Source organism: Toxorhynchites rutilus, chromosome 3 (genome assembly GCF_029784135.1).
Source record: "Toxorhynchites rutilus septentrionalis strain SRP chromosome 3, ASM2978413v1, whole genome shotgun sequence".
NCBI lineage: Eukaryota > Metazoa > Arthropoda > Insecta > Diptera > Culicidae > Toxorhynchites > Toxorhynchites rutilus.
Genome location: NC_073746.1, coordinates 113,484,117 through 113,503,297, shown reverse-complemented (window position 1 = coordinate 113,503,297; position 19,181 = coordinate 113,484,117). Strand labels below are relative to the sequence as shown.

The 19,181-nt window shown below is 38.5% G+C and overlaps 1 protein-coding gene across 3 annotated transcripts in view; it reads left to right on the top strand.

Moving 5' to 3' along the window:
• Positions 1-19,181, top strand: part of LOC129780586 (solute carrier organic anion transporter family member 5A1) — a 198,842-nt gene that overhangs the window by 78,465 nt on the left and 101,196 nt on the right. For 2 of the 3 annotated variants that reach the window (XR_008743964.1, XM_055789005.1), the window contains exon 3: positions 6,265-6,335. The exons of the other annotated variant lie outside the window; for it this stretch is intronic. The gene's annotated coding sequence lies outside the window, so the exon portion shown is untranslated. The remainder of the gene's footprint in view (positions 1-6,264; positions 6,336-19,181) is intronic. 3 annotated transcript variants of the gene reach the window in all.

The following is a 19,181-nucleotide window of genomic DNA, read 5'->3' as shown; positions in this document are numbered from 1 at the left end:
TGTATTTTTGTAATAAATTTATTTTACAATTTCATTACTTTTCAGACAAAATGCCGCCGAAACGATTATGGCCTTTGGAGACTGATAAAAAGAGTTACTGATAATCAGTCACGCTGAGAACTAAACTAGAACTAAACATTGAGTTGAAATCTTGCATACAGTAGTTTTTCGTAGGAATCAAAATTTTAAAAAAAGTTCCGTTTGAAAATTCGAGATGGCTATTTTTATTGGCACTCTAGTATACATACAGATATTTTATGCAACATAAAGTTGTTTCATTTTTGTTCGTAGATTATTGTTGGTTTTTTGAGTCTGTTATTATTTTATGTACAAATGTATGTACTTGTTTTGTAGGTATTTAACAAATTTGGAACCGATCCGGTGCTCCCGTGTCCGAGTGGTTAGCGTCCCACTATCATGCCGGGTTCGATTCCCGTTCTGGCCGGGGGATTTTTCGTCAAAAAACATTTTTCCGGCTTGCACTGCGGTCACGCGTATTCTAGAGCTTGCCACTCCAGAGTACATTTAAGGCGTGTTATTCGGCATAGAAATCTCAAACAAGTATTACTAATTAAAAAAATGACGCAAGTAATGCTACGTTGAGAAGGCAAAAGTTCCCCTGGAACGTTAGAGCCATCCAAGAAGAAGAAGAAGAACCGATCCGATTGAATTTGTATGTATTTTTATTATAATAATTGATTCCTTATACAGCTTTTCGCTTTGCGGCCATGTTTCGTGGAACCTATCTAGGCCGTAGAGCAAGGTATGGGTGTAGCATGAATAAATCGAACACATATTCCGTCGCTAAATGGGATGAAAGGATTCAAAGTATCCCTACCGGGTGCAAGAAATATCATCTCAAGCTTATCGTAATGCCAACGAAACACACGATCGGAACATAGCATAATTTGAAAGTTTTCCAAAGTGTCAAGAACGCCAGAAGCTCCCTTCGCCACGGCACATCCTCTCCTTCCTGCATGGTTGTATCGAAATCATCATCTCCTGGGGAACCAGGTACGAAGGGTGGAAATTGTGAAAGGGGGTCAACACAATGTGCCTAATAATTGCTTAGTCACCATTTAATAAGTGCAGGCTTCGTATTCGTCGAGCGTATTAATAGTATATAAAATAATGGCGTACATAGAATGGCTCCCATTGGTCGGCGTTGTTTCTTGGTGTTAATTTAAATTATGGACTGTATCCCTCCGCCAGGAAGAAAGCAAAGTTTACGACGGTGGGAATTAAATTGAGTTCAAACTGAGTTAAAAGTTTCGTCACACACACACAGAATGTGGCGCATCTTGTCGCAATTTGTTGCCTTGAACAAGGCAGCAGAAGTTGGTTGGCTTAAATTTGCCGAACATTATGATTTATCACCGCGGAGCGGATGTGGTTGGGTTTTATTAAAAGAACGATCAATTATGAACAAACTGGGAAAGTTTATGTTCGGTGAATTCAAATGGAAAAGGAAGGCAATACAGAAATCTCTAGGTGCGCATGGTAAAGTCGAAGCAATACACATTTTCCTGAGAATTTCAATCGTTTATTTTGAAAATGATGGTGATGGAACAGAAATTTTATGTTTTGGTTCATCTATTTCCTATTATTAAAAGGGGAGTTGTCCGGAAAGTTATGCTGTCGAATTTGTTTACTAGTTGTTCACATTTCAAATTCAACACTGTGTCTCAACAGTGTGGGAGGGGTTTCTGTTCAATGAAAGTTTAATTGAATAATTTATTGCACGATGGTTTTCATTCTAAAATCTGCCAGGAGGTGTCTGATAATCAAACCAATCGATGCGAAGGGTAATAGATCATTATCAGAGTCTTATCTACCCTATTCGTTCGCATCATTATTACGCTAAGAGAGGCTGTAGCTATTCCCTTATGACTGGATCATGATGTGATTTTATCCAAACATATTACATAATGACAAACAATTTGCCGATGTACTCGATGCATGGTTGCACCTTCCAATCTTCACGCTTTGCCAACAGGGGGATCAATTAATTGCTTCTATATTTTTTTCTCAATTTAGAACATTTTTATCCATTTCGGGTGGGATTCTACTTCTGAGAAATATAAATTTCGTTGTATTTTTGGAATCAATGCTTCATACCACGTGTTTACTTAAATCTTCTTCTGCGCCTTCAGCAAACCGAATGACCTTAATTGACATCATTTTTTTCACAGCAACAAACGCACATATCTGGTTCGAACTGCTTTCAACACTCCAAATAGCACTTCGAAAATAGACGCAAAAATTGATTTCTACAGCGGAGAGAATTCTTTCCTCGGTTGCGTAATTTTATACGGCTTTTGCTCTTTCTTCCGATGATTTCCATCTGCTGCTACTGATGATGATGATGACGATAAGAGCGAAGGGATATTTTCGTCACCGTATAAATGTTTGACTTCAGGGAAGCACCATTTTTATCGTGGTTATTTTTTTCCGGCTTCGAATCTGAGCAGCGTGAAAGTGACAGCTTTAACGCATCCGTATTTAACACCCGAGTTTGTCCCAACAAATGCTCGCTAATGTTTCTCGGGATTTTTGCCCCACTAATTGTGCACAATTATCGTTACACTGAGATGGGTTGTAATGCTTTCATTGGTGCGGTTGTTGTTAATATAATTTTTGAACAGTTCACCAAAGCGCGACTCTTGTTTTCTCGTCTTTGTTGTTGTTGTTTTTTCTCGAGTACTTTCGTCAGGATTTGCAATAGGATTTCATTCTTCTTTGAAGTGACGTTTACATTGTAGAGATACATAACAGTTAGACAAAAACCTGCATTGGTCTTCATTTTTAAGCTCTCTCTCTCCGTAATTGGCACAAACCTTCTACTCAAATCACTGTGATTTGAAATTCATAATTTTTGGAAATAAACAAAGAGAATGAAACTTACGATAACAAAAATTTAAAAAAAATTACTACAGGCATTCCTCGTTTTAACGTAACAACATTTTCCAACAGTTTCCGATATATCGAAGCATATTAGTCAAATACTAGGAAATTTAAAAAATCGCACTCCGTTCTCATATTTTAAACCCCATTGATATAGAAACCATTTTAGGTATCATTTCTTCCATCATCACCTGAAGAATATGTCGTTTCTGTTGATATGAATGATTCAAACAATTAGCATGTCTCAAAAACCAAACAAATTGTCTAACACTCAACAATATTCGATACATTGAACCAACTATTACCTAATGTTTCTTGTATATATGCTGATCCCATACTTTGAAGTGTATTTGTTACAGTAAGAAAAGATAATTTAGAGCCCAACCACTGTTCTCTCGTATCTAATGATTGCGTCGAATCCATTCAAAGCTGTTGTCAAGAAGGGGTTGAGTAGAATTTCATACCATCATAGAAAAATTTCTCGTACATAAAAACCCTCACATCCCAAATTTGGCTCAATTTGCTTGATCAGTTCTCGAGTTATGCAGAAGTTTGTGCTTCATTTGTATAGCAGCTCCCCCTCAGAGAGGGGGGTGGAGTGTCTAATCACCATAGAAACATTTATTACATCCTAAACCCTGCATCTGCCTAATTTGGTTTCATTTACTTGATTAATTCTCGAGTAATGCTAAAATTTGTGGTTCATTTGTATGGCAGCGACCCCCCCAAAAAAAAGGGAGGGGAAGGAGTATCTAACCACCATAGAATCATTTATTACACCCTAAAACCTCCACATGCCAAATTTCGTTTCGTTTGCTTGATTAATTCTCGAGTAATGTAGAAATTTGTGTTTCATTTGTATGGCAGTCCCCCCTTAGAGAGCGGGAGGGGTCTCGAACTATCATAAGAACCTATCATTTTCATATGGAACAATGTAGATATGGATCTTTTTAACCGTCATTGGCTCTGATGTCCTCTCTCTTCTCTCTCTTCTCTCTCTTCTCTCTCTTCTCTCTCTTCTATCTCTTCTCTCTCTTCTCTCTCTTCTCTCTCTTCTCTCTCTTCTCTCTCTTCTCTCTCTTCTCTCTCTTCTCTCTCTTCTTTCTCTTCTCTTTCTTATCTCTCTTCTCTCTCTTCTCTTTCTTCTCTCTCTATTATCTCTCTTCTCTCTCTTCTCTTTCTTCTCTCTCTTCACTCTCTCTCCTCTCTCTTTTCATTCTTCTCTCTCTTAACTCTCTCTTCTCTCTCTTCTTTCTCTCCTCTCTCTTCTTTCACTCCTCTCACTTCTTTCACTCCTCTCTCTTCTTTCACTCCTCTCTCTCTCTTTCTCTCTCTCTCTCTCTCTCTCTCGAGATAACTCGAGAGAGGCTATTCGAATGATTCTGACATTGTATTTTTATTATTTTGGGTATCATAGGCAATATATTAACCTAGATCTTTCAAACGGCCACTTCGAAAATCGAAGGATTTCTGGTTACACACCGTTACAATAATTAGTTTTATGGATATGATTTGTGTTACAACCAAAACTTCAAAGCTGAGATAAACAAATTGAGTTATCACAGTTCCGTGTTTGTGGAAGACCTGGCGCGTTATTCACTCAATCAACGATGTATCAATTCAGTTATTGTTTCTAAACTCATAAAAATTAGTTCGCGGAATATATTCTTTGTTCAGATTCATTGAAATAAACTTAAACACTTCAAGGTAAGTTTAATAGAAGTTGCTATATAACAATGTCAATTAGAATAAACATTGAATAATCTATAAAACATTGTTCGAAATTGTGAAGACATTTGAAGGTATTTTTTCGTACCATGTGAAGACATTTGAAAATCGTATAAAATCGAAGTAGGCATTTGTGGTCCGGATAAGTTTGTTTGTTAACATCAAAGCATCACTGGAACAAACGCGTCGCGATACGACTCTGATGTATTTAAATTTTAGTATTTAGTTTCATCAAAAACAGTTTTTTCAAAAACGGGCATTTTTGCGTATTAAATTTCATACGCTGGGCACTAATGGGTTACCCCAATTTCCTTCGACTTGCACTGTGGTCACGTTTATTCTAGGGCTTTCCACTCAGAATGCATTCAAGGCGTGTTTTATGGCATAGAAATCTCAACTAAGTACTCATAAAAATGACGCAAGTAATACTATGTTAAGACAGCGAAGTTCCTCCAGGAACGTTAACGCCACTTAAGAAGCTTACTTGGCATGCTTACTTTGTTCTCTTTTGATCTCTTTGCATTCTCTTTTTCTCTCTCTGGATAGCGATCTGACAAGTCCATGTGTTAAATATAAAAGTTAGAATTTATATTTTTTTATATTTAGAATTTTTTTCGCTGGTCCCGTTTGGTCACGCCCAGTGGACACATTCCCCAACTGGAATTGTTTTAGGCTTAAGGCGAATGAACTGTGAAACCTCAATAATTCTACACTTTCTCTCTCTCGGTTTCTCTCCCTCTCTCACTCTTTTCAATTATTAGTTTCACTCGAGACAGCGATCAGCCAACACTATATGTTAAAGTTGAGAGATAACTTGGAATTTATGATTTATTGATTTTTATTTTTTTTTGCCGGGAGAGAGTTTTTGTGTATTGAGGAAAGTTTTTAGACCAAACGATGCCTTTTTTCGTTCGATCATTTTATTTTTGCATATTCAAGCATTGTTTCCGAGTTAGAATTGTCGTCAAAGTGCACTACTTTTTAAGCCGGATGTGAAGAAAATATTTTACAGAGGTGAGCTGCGTTCTTGGGTTTAAAACTGAAGGTGATTTTTTTCTCGCATCGGTTGCTTTTACTTTTATTCAGCCGATTTAGGGTACTGATTTCCCCGTTCTTGCAGATCAAACTGAATGTCTCTAAAATCTCTATTCAAAATTTTTCGGTATGGAAACTTTTATATATATCTTCTATTGTGTCTCCTTTTTGGTTGTCTTTTCTTAAAACTACAGGGTGTTTTACAGAATCATAAAGCCATAAATTGAAATGAAATCTTGGTAAGTGTTGTTATTTGCCATCTACACAAAATATGACATTTTCAGAATGCAGCGTTTCGATAATGTTACGAGGATTGTCTTCATTCCAAATACGGAAGTTTTTTCTTATCGACGTATCCATTCGACCAAAAATGGGCTTCAACGCTAAAGAAAATTTTCGTGTGAAATTCGGAATCAACAACAGCATTGTTTTGAGCCCATTTACAAAATGTACCGCGTGCCCAGGGGTTTGCGGCTGTTATAATTATTGTTTCTCCATCCACATATTCTATAGATATTTGAGAACGAAAAAGGGCTAAAAAACTAAAATACAACTTTTTGAATCTGCTAACAGACAATATTTTCTCCATATTTTCAGGGGCTAAATTGATTCGAAATACATGGAATCATCGATGAAACATCAACTAGAAGCTCCAACACGAATTCAAGGTAATCCATCAAATCTAGTTTTTGTTTCTCCTACCGTACCTATCAAAGACGCGTTGGCGTGATCTCACACAGCCTTGAGATTGTGAGCGGTTTCGGAATTCGGAAAGGTTCGAATTCGTTCGCGCGCGGACATAAACATTCATTGACAAGTATAATCCTGCTTCCTTCGAAAGGTGGCTGTGGTATTTACCGTCCAAAAATAATACCCTGTCAACTAACGCTAAATAAATTCCTGGGAAATGTGAACTTATTTATGTCATAATTATTATTGTGAAAATGAGGGGAAATGGCTCTCGGACTGTTTCCTTTCGATTTCAGTTTCGTTCCAAAATCGCGTTGAAGGCCCCTAGCAACACAACATTGAAAATAAAAGATAATAAAAATCTCTGATTGGATGATGGCACTATTCTCAGCGTGCTTTGTTGTCATTGTTTCGCACTAAAATCTAACGCAAATGACCATTGACACAGATTTTGTGAGATCTCAATTTGAAACGCACCATTTGACATAGATTTATCACCGATGGGAAGGAACAATCATTTTTATTTTAATTAAAAACTTTTTTCCTTCCATTCGAACTTTGCCACTTGACATTCACTCTGCCAAATCGTACACACAAAAAGGTCTATGTCAGAAAAGTGGTTCCACCGAGTCGCACGACCGGTTTCGTGTTCCTCGGGCTTTTGCTTGTACCCCTCCAGATGACCAAACAAATTCGCAAGAAGATTACCGATTAGGTTGAAAGTGCGGCGCCACTTTTACTGTAGCTACTCCTCGGGTCGTATGATTAAAGTAAGGAACAAAATGCAGTTCTTTGTTGAATTTCAGCCCTGCGTGAACGACCGCCATGCAAATGTAAAACAAACTCTGAATCATGCTAGCCAATTTTGGTGCGCCATGTTTCATGCATACTCGAGGTTATGATTAAGTATGGGTTGCTTTACATACCGCGGACTTCATTTGTCCTTGTCGTGGTCGTGGACTTGGAGGGTCAGAGGAGGAAAAAAAACACATCAATGTTTACTATCGCTTATGAATCATGATCAGTAATATAGCGATCGATTTCATGATGGGGTGCTTCCAATACTTTAGTACAATGTGTATCCATATGTACTATCAAAGTTCCCTTGATTATTGGTTATAATTAATAATTGCCTACCGGCTGCCTTCCATAAATAAGAGACCGTAAGTAATCATTGCAAATTAATGTTACCAACATCGACCCGATGTTTAAATAGTGCTGATTGTGATGGTTCATTTTCGGTTCAATGTATTTGTTTTTCATTCGATCCGTGTTACTGATGAGACTACCATATTGTGTAATTCCGTTTAATCAAATGTTTCCGCTGTGGAAGTAAACAAAACGCTATCAGCACTAATGGCTATTGCCGATTGCTCCCGAGAGCACAGTAAAAATCAATTTACTCTAATCGATGCATTGTACTGGATGCTTGTTAGTGCTTCGCACGAAAGGGGTTTGTTTTTTATCAATCACATGAGAAAGTAGATGGTGATTGTAGGATAGAAAAGCTGTTCGTAGCCACGTATCATAACATATTATTGCATGAACATATCAGAGCACCTGATCTGAACAGGAGGTGACAATATAAGTCACATTTTTTTCAAAATGTCAATGGTTATTACAACAATACTGTCAAGTCGTTCCGTGGATGATATATTATAATATATGCAATATGCTTTTCAAAAATATCCATGAAACATACTATTGATAATGCGACTGTTTATTTCGGAAGTATGAAATATGGTTAACAAACCTAGACATTGCAAATTTCATTGTTATTTTCAAAAAGGCTTATTAGTGACCATACGGTCCATCTCAGTGAAACGTTGTGGGTGTAATGCCATTGGACATTTAAGCAACTTTGCATACCTGAAATCTCCAAAAAATTTAACTATTTTTTTTAATGCCAAAGTTTTTTTATAATTTTTACAGAAATTTCTAACTCGAAAATTATAAGACCTACAAAATTTTAATCAAAGAATGAGATGCAGAAAATTGTTTAAATTTTTTTGAAAAACACCAAAATTGACTGAAACAGAAAATTATTTTCAAAGATTAAATTCATTTTTCTCAATAATATATTTATTTTAAATTCTCAAATAAATTATATCTACAAAATGTCAATCAAAGAATGAAATATAGGAAATTGTTTTCATCAAACTTTTTCCTTAAAAAAATCGAAAATAGAAAAATTCATTTCTTTCAAAAACTAGCTGACCCGACAAACTTTGTTCTGCCATACAAATTATTTGTAGTGAATATTTTGGCTGTTAAAAAAATACAAAATACGTGAAACGCTTTTGACTCTTGTCTTCTATTAGAAAACAAAATGCATTTCATGTCGTATCTTCTCGAATTAGCATATTTTGACGGTCCATCTTTTGATAAAGATCAAACGGATATTTGGAGATGGAATCTATGACATAAAGAAAAATGGAGCGCTATAGATGATTACCGCCGACAAAAATAAAAAACATTCATTTTCATAATTCTATCTAGTTAAAAAATGTAAAATTTAAAAAGATTAAATTGTAAAATGAATAGAGAGGGGGGTGGACAATCTAATCATCATAGAAACATTTATTGCACCCTAAAACCTCAATATGCCCAATTTGGCTTTATTTGCTTGATTCATTTTCGAGTAATGCAGATATTTGTGTTTCATTTGCTTGAATAATTCTCGAGTTATGCAGAAATTTGTGTTTCATTTGCATGGCAGCCCCCCCTTAGAGAGGGGGTGGAGAGTCCAACTACCATAGAAACATTTACTGCACCCTAAAACCTTAATGTGCCTAATTTGGTTTCATTTGCTTGAATAATTCTCGAGTTATGCAGAAATTTGTGTTTCATTTGCATGGCAGCCCCCCCCTTAGAGAGGGTCTAACCCCCCCCTAAGAGGGCCCCTTAGGGAGAGTCTAACCACCATAGAAACATTTATTATACCCTAAAACCTCAATATGCCTGATTTGGTTTCATTTGCTTGAATAATTCTCGAGTAATGCAGAAATTTGTGTTTAATTTGTATGGCAGCCCTCCCTTAGAGAGGGGGGAGGGGTCTTAAACTATCACGAAAACCTTCCCCGGCCCCAAAAACCCCTACATACCAATTTTCATGTTGATCGGTTCAGTAGTTTCCGAGTCCATAAGAATCAGACCGACAGACAGACAGACAGACAGAAATCCAATTTTAATATATAGATGTAAAATGATTATCAGACACAAAGTCCGTTCAAGATTTTCCCCACTTGCGGATAATGTGTTACAGATCGCCTCCTAAAGGGTGTGTCACATCAAATTGCATCACGGAAAAAACGCTGTAGAAATTTAATTTTTAGGAATTATATCTTCAGCTTTCGCTTATAATCAGATAAGAGTGTATAGATCACGTTGGCCATGCTTCACTGTCAATTTTACGTAAATTTGGAAAATTGTCGTCGAACGAAAAAGAGCGTCGTGAATTAATCCTGCGCACTCATTTCGAGAATCCGGAGTTGTCACATCGGGACATCGGTAAGATGCTGGGAATCGTCCAATCCACGGTCAGCAGAGTACTAAAACGATACTTCGAGAACCTAACCATCGACTGGAAGGTGAAGAACGGCAAAAATGGATGCTCCGTCAGTGAAAAAGATCACAAGCGCGTAGTTAAGCAGTTTAGACGTGATCCGAGAAGTTCGGTCCGGGATGTCGCCAATAAGCTGAATTTGTCAAGTTCATTCGTCCAGCGGACCAAGCAGCGGGAGGGCCTGCGTACATACAAGGTTCAGAAGGCTCCTAACCGCGACGAAAGGCAAAACATGGTGGTGAAGACGCGAGCCCGGAAGCTGTACACCGAAATGCTGACGAAGCCGCATTGCCTGGTAATGGACGACGAAACCTACGTCAAAGCGGACTTTCGTCAGCTGCCGGGCCTGTTGTTCTTCTCCGTAGAGGCGTTCCGGAGGAGATTCGCAAGCAGAAACTATCCAAGTTTGCCAAAAAGTACATGGTGTGCCAAGCGATCTGCTCCTGTGGAAAGCGGAGCGCCTCCTTCGTGATGACTGGCACGGTAAACGGGTAGGTTTACCTTAAGGAGTGCCTACAGAAGCGCTTACTCCACTATTGAAGCAGCACGAGGGCCCGACCATCTTTTGGCCGGATCTCGCTTCGTGCCACTATTCAAAGGACGTGTTGAAGTGGTACGAAGCCAACGGGGTCACCTTCGTGCCAAAGGGAATGAACCCGCCCAACGCGCCGGAGCTTCGCCCAATAGAGAAATATTGGGCGATTATTAAGCAGGCCCTCCGGAAGAACCCAAAAGTTGTCGAATCGGAGGCGGACTTCAAGAGAAAATGGATTGCTGTTAAAAAAAAACTACAACCTGACGTTGTACAGAACCTTATGGACGGGGTAAAGAGGAAGGTGCGAGCATACGGGCTTGGACTCGAAGTATGAATAAAAAGAAAATACCAAAAGTTGTTTAATAGTTTTTATTTTACTGTCTAAAATTTTCAAAAGGATCGGTCTACTGGGCGAATTTCTACAGCGTTTTTTCCGTGATGCAATTTGATGTGACACACCCTTTATTATATAGGATTGGGGGAATAGAAATGTCGTATTTCTGATCGAAATTTGGCACTTTATTTAACATAACGGGTGTTAAATAAAAAATGAGAATTTTTTCAATACCTTTTAGTAACTCAAATAAAGAGCGTAAAATTTTCTTTCTCCAAGAAAATTGCTCTTTGGGCTCCCTAGAAACAGTAGGCGTGTTTGGTTTTGCTAGTTTGAATTTAGTCAAAGCAAAGATGGCGTAGAAACAGCACGTGCTCCGCGACCGTATTGTACGGTTCTACGAAACGCATTTCCAGCAAGGAAAAAAGTTCACGGTGGCACATTTTAAGGAAGAAAATGTACCTGTCAGTACGATATATCGTATCCTGGGTTCCCTGAACGTAGAGCGGAAGGTTGGAAGTGGTCGTCCGGTGACGATAATGACGAAGCAGAGGAAGACATCGTTAAAGAAGCTGTTTGACAACAAGGACGCAACCAGTCTGCGTGACGCCGGTCAGAAATATGGCTGCTCCCACGTATTGATCCATCGGACCCTCAAGATGGAAGGAATCGTCTGCAGGAAGAAGACTAGTTCGCCGGAGTACACGGAGGAGCAGATTGAGACGGTTAAATCACAGTGTCGGTGAATGACCAAAAAATTCCGCAGGACGTCTTTCGTTCTGGACGACGAAAGCTATTTTCCGCTGTCCAAAATGCATATTCCAGGAAATGATAATTACTACTCCAGCGACAAGTCATCCACACCGCCTGAAGTGAAATACAAGTTCAAGCACAAGTTTGAAAAAAAGGTTATGTTGTACATCGCCATTTCCGCCGGGGCATTTCAAAGCCTTGGTTTAAGCCGAGCGGTCTGGCAATCAACCATCAAATCTATCGAGAAGAGTGCCTCGATAAAATCCTGCTGCCGTTCCTGAACGAGCATCACGCGGATGGGGAGTACGTCTTCTGGCCGGACAAGGCGTCTTCCCATTACGCCAAGAAGACGCTGGCGTATCTTGAGGAGAAAAAGATACCGTTCGTGCCGAATGATCGTAACCCAACAAACTTGCCCCAGTGCTGCCCAATAGAGGATTTCTTTGGCTCACTCAGTGCCCTAGTGTATAAAAACAATTGGAGGGCCAAGGACACGAAGCAACTGACTACAAGAATCCGGAATTGTACCCGGAAAATGGACGTGAGTGCCGTACAACGTTCTTGTAAGAGCATCGCGACAAAGTTGCGTCGAACAGCAGACCACGGCCCTTACTCAAACATTCACTGACATTTTTTTGAAGAAAATACATTATGTTATTAATAAAAAATACTGAAATCGATGAAAAAAAAATTTTTTTTATGTGTGATTCTCATTTTTTATTTAACACCCGTTACTTAAAATTATCCAATTTAAGTCAAATATGCGCCGTTTTGTTCGCAAACTTGTTGCCATTTAGAAGGCAACTTCATTATCCCCCCCCCCTTATAAACCCCTTATGAACTGAAAAAGTTTATATGTTCTATCTTTCAAGACTCTCTCTCTCTCAGCCTCAGTCTCGCACCACCTAGCGAGCAGACATCAGTTTTGTCTGATGCTAATATCACAAAAATGGTTTTGCTTGATACAAAGGAAGACGGGAAGGAGAGAAGCAAAATGAAGCATTGCACCGTGAGAAGAGAACCGAAACATTGCTTTGCAAGCCTTACCCCTGTGTAATGCTCCCGCCATCCAGTATGTACAGAAAATAGCTGCCCCGCAAAGAAGCGATCAGCAACAACATCATCATCAGCAGCAAACGAGTTTCAATTCTCCCATCACAACCCGACTTTAAATATGTGTGTCTGCTTAATGATTTACGATTTATAAGTCATCCAGCGGACTGTCCAAATGGCCTTTTCGAATGGCGGAGAGATTTTTGATGTAACCCACCGCTCCTTCCAACACCAATGAGCTCAAATAAGCCAAAAGCACAATATATCTAATTCATAAATAAAAATGTGCTGAGGAAAGGAAACAAAGTATATAAAAAATATGACAGTTTTACTTATTTAGTTAAAATGAGCGTGAAGTCCTAGTGGAAAAAAAAACTCTTCTAAGGGAATTACTGGTACACCCAAACTAGCGTTGGCAGAATATTTCAAACAAAAGTTTTTTTAGAGTAAAAAGGAGAGCATAAACGTGATTCTTTATCCTTTCCGGTCTGGGCCGTGTATGTGGCAAAGTATACGAAAAGCTTTGATGCGTGCTTATTTGCAATGTGTCTCTTGTTTCACTCGCTCATATTGCTATATGGCTAGTAGAAAGTAGCAGGTAGTGTGTTGGAAATTATTGTTACGACGGGTGTTGAGAACAAAACTTATTGATTGCAAGAGATTTTGGGCTTATTAGGGACATTTTCCGATTTATCATTCTATTTTCGCTAATTCGTGCATTGTTTCCGGGTTGGAAATGGTAGCAAAGTGCAGTGGATTTTAAGTCGGATGTGATGAAAATGTCAGCGGAGAGAACTGTCTACTTCGATTGGAAACTGAAGGTGAAAATTTGTTTCGCTGTGGTTGCTATCTCCTCTATCACCACGGATTTTCTGTTATCGTTTAGCGAAAGTATAATTTGCGTAGTATAATTTGTGGATTATTTTTTTGGGAATGTTTTCCATTGTTGCCCTAAACAGCGAGCAATCAACAGTACGTATTATTGCTGCGAGTAAATTTGACAATCTGCTCAAATTGACTATTCATTGCTTTGCGAATCGTTTGGGCTCCTCAAGGCAAGCATTTATTGATCAGTCTTCGTCAGCGTTATCAAATATTTGTACTGAAAAGTACAAACTGCTGAGCTTAAATTTCTATGATGTTTGTTCTCGCCGCCAATAATTTCTTAGTCCTACGTTAACAATGTATTCGTGTCTTGGATACCGTCCTTCTATTTCATCAATATTCAAATAATTTTGAACACTAACGTTTTTTTTTCATCGTACATTCGTGATTGATAACGGATGCCTCCATTCAAATTTGAATTATTTGAAATTTCAATGAAGCATGTCTCGAATTCTATTGAATTCAATACATTTCATTTATTTTGTAACTAATGCGGTTTAGCGAATCACATGTTAGGTCAATTCAAAATTTTGTGCGAAACTACTTTCATCGGTTTGTTATCCGACGCGTAAAATAAATAAAGATGTATTATAAAGCGCGAACAAGCCATATACGAGGTCACTATTTATATTTCGGGAATAGGAACAAAAACAAACAGTTAAGCTGCGAATATATTTTTATTGTTTTTCAAAGTACTCGCCACGATGATCGATACACTTTTGCATGTGCTTAAACCAATTTTCAAAGCATTTATTCCAATCGACACGAGCCTTTTTTTTTTGAGCGATTGTCAAATTATTTGGTATCCAACGTGAACATAATTTTCGCACAACTAAGTGTTCATGTAAAATCGCATATATGCTGGTGGAACTAATGCTTAGGGATGCCTCAATCTCACAATAGGTTACATGACGATCTTGCTTAATCATTTCGTGCACAGCATCGATGTTTTCTGGCACTACAGTCGATTTTGGACGACCTTCACGAAACTCGTCGGACAGCGAACTACGACCACGATTGAATTCACTATACCAGCGATACACAGTGGTTTTTGATGGAGCTTCATCGCCAAAAGTCAAATTAAGTTGATTGACGCACTCTTGTTGTGATAATCCACGTCGAAAGTCGTAAAAAATCATCGCACGAAAATGTTCACGATTCAGTTCCATTTTTTTGCCGAGACCAAACTTTCAACTAAATATGAAATAAACAAATAGCGTCCGTATGACAAAATGTTCTGAGTACGTATATCGTCAAAAATGTCAAACTTTACGATGGAACCGTCAGATGGACTCACATGACATCAGTGTTGCCAATTCCCGAAATATAAATAGTGACTCTCGTATATTTGGCCAGGCGAAACCCCTCTCTCTAAGGGGGAGCTTCCATACAAATGAAACGAACATTTCTGCATTACTCGAGAATTAATTAAGCAAATGAAACCACATTTGGCATGTGGAGGTTTTAGAGTGCAATAAACGATTCTATGGTGGTTAGATACTCCTCCCCCTCTCTTACGGGGGGCGGGCTGCCAAACAAATGAAACACAAATTTCTGCTTTACTCGAGAATTAATCAAGCAAATGAAACCAAATTTGGCATGTGAAGGTTTTAGGGTACAATAAATGTTTCTATGGTGATTAGACAGTCCACCCACCTCTCTATGGGGGGGAGGGATTGCCATACAAATTAAACACGAATTTCTGCATTACTCGAGAATTAATCGAGCAAATGAAACCAAATAAGGCATGTGGAGGTTTTAGAGTGCAATAAACGATTCTATGGTGGTTAGATACTCCTCCTCCTCTCTTAGGGGGGCGAGCTGCCATACAAATGAAACACAAATTTCTGCATTACTCGAGAATTAATCAAGCAAATGATACGAAATTTGACATGTGAAGATTTTAGGGTGCAATAAATGTTTCTATGGTGGTTAGACACTCCACCCCCCCTCTCTAAGGAGGAGCTGCCATACAAATGAACACAAATTTCTCGCCGAATGATAAGAGCAAAACTTGAGAAAGGAGTTGTCCGATTTAGGTCTGTCTTCATTCTATCAGTTTTTCTGTATCAACCATTTATTCCATTATCGGAGAAACATGTTGTTTACAAGTAGATGAAAAATCTTGCACGAGAATAGTGATAATAATTAATAGAATAAATAATCTAATATTATAATGTCGAGTTTTGGTAGAAGTACTGAAATTTTATAGTAAAACATAATTTTAAAGGTAGATTAGAAGATCAATCAATGAACAGTTCTGCGATTGGACCCATGAATGTGCGCTTAGTAAGAAAACGCGGATGTGATAACGAAAAATAAATTTTGGACGGGACGAAGTTTTCCGGGTCGGCTAGTAGCATATATTTTTTATATGAAAACAACATACTAAACACATTGTTTAGTAAGTACTTTTCTGAAGTTTACATAGAAATAAATAAATTTTGTTCATCTTTCATAATCTCACAAAGTTATGCATACTTTTTCAAGTTAAAATAATTCCGACCGCAAAGGGCTGAGGTGGACACTGCCATATTATCGGATTGCTTTTAGGCATTTCCAAAATCAAAAAACTGCGCCATAATGAGATACTGTTTTCATCTTTTCCTGTGAATAACAGCCAGCGAAATCACTTCTGCTTCTAAATCTTTCAATACAGTCAACAGTACGAAGGGAATCTACCCACTTTTAGCTTGCAGGATTCTAACTTCTCTGAAGCTCAAAACATCATTTGAAGTTTAAAAGTTGTTCGTGGAAATTCAACTGTTGATAACATAATTGAAATTCTATTACTTATTTTCCTGTTTCCAGAAATCTGTGTTAATAAACTTATTGTAATGTAATTATAAAATCATAAATTTGATCATTTATAGGTTCAATAACCTACAACCTGATTCCATCATGATGTCTGGAATATCGAGAGCAAATTTTGTGTTACTTTCCATCCTTCTCCACTGAATAACAGGTTTATGTGCTATAACAAATTGCACCATGGATAATAATCCGAGCCATAAACTCAGCCAAAACTTATCTGTCTGGCTGTTCCATCTTGTTCTTTTTTATTTCTGTATCTCCTCCAGACTCCAGACTTTATCAGCATTCGGCGAGTGCGGCGGCATTTGCACGCTTTTCTGGCTCGCCGAATCTGAAAAATAGATGATGGCCAAAACGAAAAATGTGGGACGAAGCAGCAACGAAAATACTGCCCGCGGCCAAGAGAGTTTATCATTCTTCTCCGCAGACCGCAAAGTTATAAGCATCGCTAAGATTCATTTCTTAATGCGAACGCGTACACAAACACTCATACAAATACACGTGGAGATGAGCTTTTCTCAGCAATAAGCTGATTATAGCTGGGATTGTGCAGCCGGAAATAGCTCTTTTGGGCGGCACTGACAGGACAAGCCATTGGCAATCAACCACCTGCCGTCGTTTGGCAGTCACTAGTCGCGCACGTGGTGGTGTACGAAATTGTGGGGGAAGAATGCCTAAAACGCCCCCATCGAGTGAAACTGTCCACTTTAATATCTTGACATTGCAAGAATGTAAACGCAATCCTCATAGTCAAATTTGGTTAGCTATAAACTAGAAGTGGGTTATATCTTTGGTATAACCGCAAGGTGTACGTAGGACTAACGTTAGCTTAGCAATCAATATGTAACAAGCATATAAATCTTAGACATATCATCTTTCGAATAAAGTGATTATTATACCACTTCGTTTAGCCGGAAAGAATCAATAACGCTCAAAGGGGAATTGATTCCTCTTCGGAAATACCCAGCACAAATAGTACCCCTCTTTAAGCCCCGACAGTTGGAATCATTGTTGATCCGGAGCAGGATTATTATCGTTTGAGAAGGAATGGATTTCTCCTCGGAATTACACAACCAAAATAAAACCCCCTTCCCATCAATTCCAACTTCCCAACAACGACGATCGATTGCGACATTCGTAAACAAATAATTTTATAACGCTGATTTCATAAAAGTGATTTCTTCGATATCTATCGAATTATCATCGATATCATATCTCGGTTTCGCTAAATGCTTTTTTTTTATTAATTCGTTTATTTTTACAGGCTCAGTTACTTAAGTTTAAAGGAGCCGAATTCTTAAATATATTTTTAAAACTATATATATATATATATATATAAACAATTTTCTTACATCTATGGTTAGTAAGGTGGAAAACCGATTACTCGCGGTGTGCTCGAGTTTAGAAGGGTGACATATTTTTAGGAGAAGGATGGGATATAAGGAAATTGTAACAATGTTGATGAGCACTCAATTCTTAAATCTATTCGTATATCTATAGTTTATTTACATTTCAACTTATTCTACTATTTATAGCAAGGGGACGAATTACCCGCAAAGGAAGGAAAGGAGGGTATAAGGATGTAGGGACAATCACACACGAAGATCTATAGCTTTAAGGAAAACATATATATGGGACATGTAATCAAGGTCTAACCGAGCCAACACATCACCGGCACATTGGGCTGTCTTCCTCGGGCCCGAAGGGAGTTTTCTAAATTCGATCTGGCGACCAGATACACCTCGCACGACCAAACAACGTGCTCGATGTCGTGATAACCTTGGCCACAAACGCAGAGATTGCTGCTGGCAAGATTGAAACGGAAGAGTAGTGCATCTAACGAACAGTGATTGGACATGAGTCGGGAGAAGGTGCGAATAAAGTCCCGACTCAAATCCAGACTTTTGAACCACGGTTTGAGGCTAACCTTTGGGATAATCGAGTGAAACCACCGGCCCAATTCATCTTCATTCCACTTGCGTTGCCAGTTAGCGATGGTATTTTTGCGAACTAAAGAATAAAATTCATTGAAGGCGATTTGACGCTGATATATATCGCCTTCAATTGCACCTACCTTTGCCAATGAGTCAGCCCTCTCATTACCCGGAATTGAGCAATGTGAAGGGACCCAGACAAAGGTAATGACATAACAGCGTCTGGATAAAGCACTCAAAATTTCTCGTATTCTCTCAAGGAAGTACGGCGAGTGCTTTTCCGGCCTCACTGAACGGATAGCTTCGACAGAGCTAAGACTATCCGTTACAATGTAATAGTGTTCAACAGGTCGTGAGGCGACGCTGTCCAGCGCCCAGTATATCGCTGCCAATTCAGCAATATATACCGAGCAAGGATTCTGAAGACTGTGTGAGGTGCTAAAAAATACGTTGAACACTCCAAATCCTGTGGACTCATTCATAGAGGACCCATCAGTAAAGTATATATTATCACAATTGATACGCCCATACTTTGCATTGAAGATTGTAGGAACGAACCCCAATCTAAGATAATCTGGATTTTCATGGATTTTCTCCTTCATGAACAGATCGAAATGTACAGAGGAATTGATGTAGTCAGGAAAACAAACACGGTTGGGAATATACGAAGAAGGAACAACCTGCATAGAGGTGAATTCATGATATGAACTCATGAATCTAGAATGAAAATTTAGCTCGATCAATTGCTCAAAATTTCCGATCACCAATGGATTCATAACCTTACACCGGATGAGGAACCGAAGAGATAATAAATTGAAGCGATCTTTTAGTGGGAGTAGGCCTGCCAAAACCTCGAGACTCATGGTATGCGTTGAGGGCATACATCCCAACTCAATACGGAGACAAAGATACTGAATTCGCTCGAGTTTAATGAGGTGTGTTTTGGCAGCT